The 2,153-nt window shown below is 37.7% G+C and overlaps 1 long non-coding RNA gene across 1 annotated transcript in view; it reads left to right on the top strand.

Annotated features, from left to right (window-relative positions):
* Positions 1-54: 54 nt before the first annotated feature.
* LOC106938468 (uncharacterized) overlaps positions 55-2,153 on the top strand; it is a 6,862-nt gene continuing 4,763 nt past the window's right edge. Inside the window, exon 1 of the long non-coding RNA XR_001422631.1 lies at positions 55-99. This is a non-coding gene — a long non-coding RNA (uncharacterized LOC106938468). The remainder of the gene's footprint in view (positions 100-2,153) is intronic.

Here is a 2,153-nt window from a genome sequence, read left to right as displayed (position 1 = left end):
AGCATCCAAGCCTGCAAAAAACCTGTAAACTTGCGGGAGTAATTGTTATAGTCTCATGAAATCAAACTGGAACTTTTAGGCCATAGTTTCCAATGGTAGGTTAGCTACAATATCAACAGCACATCAACAAAAGAATACCCACAGAGCTTCAAATGACCTAGATTCTCTTTCCTCCAAATATGAAGCTTGGTTTGAACATTATCAGCTCATTAATAGCTATTAATATCTATTGATAACTATTAATAGATAAATAATATCTCAAATTCTTAATCAAAAGCTACTTACAGAGCAGTATATACTACTTCAAAAAGTAGAAGGTAAAATTAAAACAAAACGCTACATTAAAGCTACTAAAATTAGTCAACGCTCTTTTAAAAGTACCTATTGACTCCTCATCAGAGTTGATTTACATTAAAAACAACATCAATAATTTTGTATTATAGACAGAATGTGTAAACTGACACTTTGATTCATTTAGAGAGTACAAAAAAAAAAAAAAAAAAAAACTTTTATTGTGACAGACTGAATTGCATTAGTTTTTTTTATTTCTGTAAATGTCCATTGAAAAACAGGTAGCATATGCCAGGGGACTTTATCTTCAGTGTTTTCTGATATGCTATGTTTGGGACAACCATTGAAATCAAAAGTCATAAAAGGAAAGGAGCGATGAGACACCAACTACTTCCTGGTACATTCCCTTTCAGCTTGAACCTGTTTGACCTGTTATGTCCACAACTTTTTGGCTAGTCCTCTGCATGATGAACAGGTGATACTAATCATCATGTGAAAAACAAAGGGGGATTATTGCAGTCATACCCACCACAGTATGACTGAAAATTACATGATAGCCAGACTTATATGCAAACGTTATATTTTTAAGCCTGTGATATTCAACTTTGGATAAGCTGAGAAACAAATGTGTAAGTCTTATTTTTTTGTCTCTTGCTTTTGTTTCACACGAAACAAGCATAGTTGGAATTTCTTACGTGAACTTAAAACTTTTTTAAGACTGTAAATCCTCACAGAACATGCAAACCAATGGTGTCATCAACCACAACTTCCAAGAATGTTCAGTATGCAAACTTGCGACGGGTCCAGTTGAACTAGTTAGAGCCACAAACAGCTTTAACTGAAATTTGATTTGGAATATGTTTTTATCAACAGCAGAAAGAACACAGTATATTAGAAACCATTAGATTTAATGGGAGGGGGATCACAACTTTTCAACCAGTAAAATTGGGTTTCAGTCTATTCTGCTTGTTATGCCTGTCAGGATCTGCTGCTTCGCCAGCAATCCATCTATTCCTCTCTAGGTGGTCTTCAGAGCTCGCCAGGTGTGGTCTTCCTCACAGGTGTGTTTTGGCACACCTGTGGATCATCAGCGGCTGCATAAGAGGAGCAGTTCCCCAGCGCCACGCCACCAGAGTGTCTCACCATCATGGTCACGTCTAGCTCAGATATTCCTAGAAGTGATTCAGCCAGTTAGCTTTCTTACCTGTTCTTGTCTCTCCATTGTGGTCATCAGATCTCAGCCAAATTACCCATGGCCTTGAAGTCTGAGGTTTAAAGCGCCACCTGGATACTCCATGCGTAAGACACTCCTTTTTCTATTCCCCGTCAAAGAAGGACACCTGCTAGTCTTCTATCTTGCCACCACCTAATCCTGAAACTGGCTCAGGTCCCCACAAGTAGGTCCAGTCCATTAAGAGTCGATTTCTCCCCTCTGGGTCCTCATCTGCATAATCTGCCTCCAGATCGCTGTCCACTGCCGACTCGATTCCAGATCATATACTCCGTGGATCCCTTTGTCGAATCATTCCTTTGTTCGTTCTGTAAATAAGTCCTATATCTGATTTTGTTTTGCATGTGTTGTTTTGCACAGTTGTTTTACATGTGGGTTCTGAAATTACAGAACAACATGACAATGCCTTATAGCTAAAGCAGCTGTTTATTCTGAGCTGGTTCTGTATGGCCATACAGTGCCGATAAAACATCTCCTTTGAATACTTCCCCCTTTTATTGCTCTTACAAAATAATCATGAACAAAATTGGACTTATTCGACAAAAAAAATAAATAAAAATACAAAAAGTCCTCTTCATGTCAATTTGAAAGTGAATTTGTACAAAATGAAGAAAATTAAATCACATTTACC

The sequence above is a fragment of the Poecilia latipinna genome, unplaced genomic scaffold (genome assembly GCF_001443285.1).
Source record: "Poecilia latipinna isolate Pla-1442-1.1 unplaced genomic scaffold, P_latipinna-1.0 Scaffold2600, whole genome shotgun sequence".
NCBI classification, from domain to species: Eukaryota; Metazoa; Chordata; class Actinopteri; order Cyprinodontiformes; family Poeciliidae; genus Poecilia; species Poecilia latipinna.
Note: the sequence above shows the minus strand (reverse complement) of the source record. Positions and strands in the feature narration are given on the sequence as shown.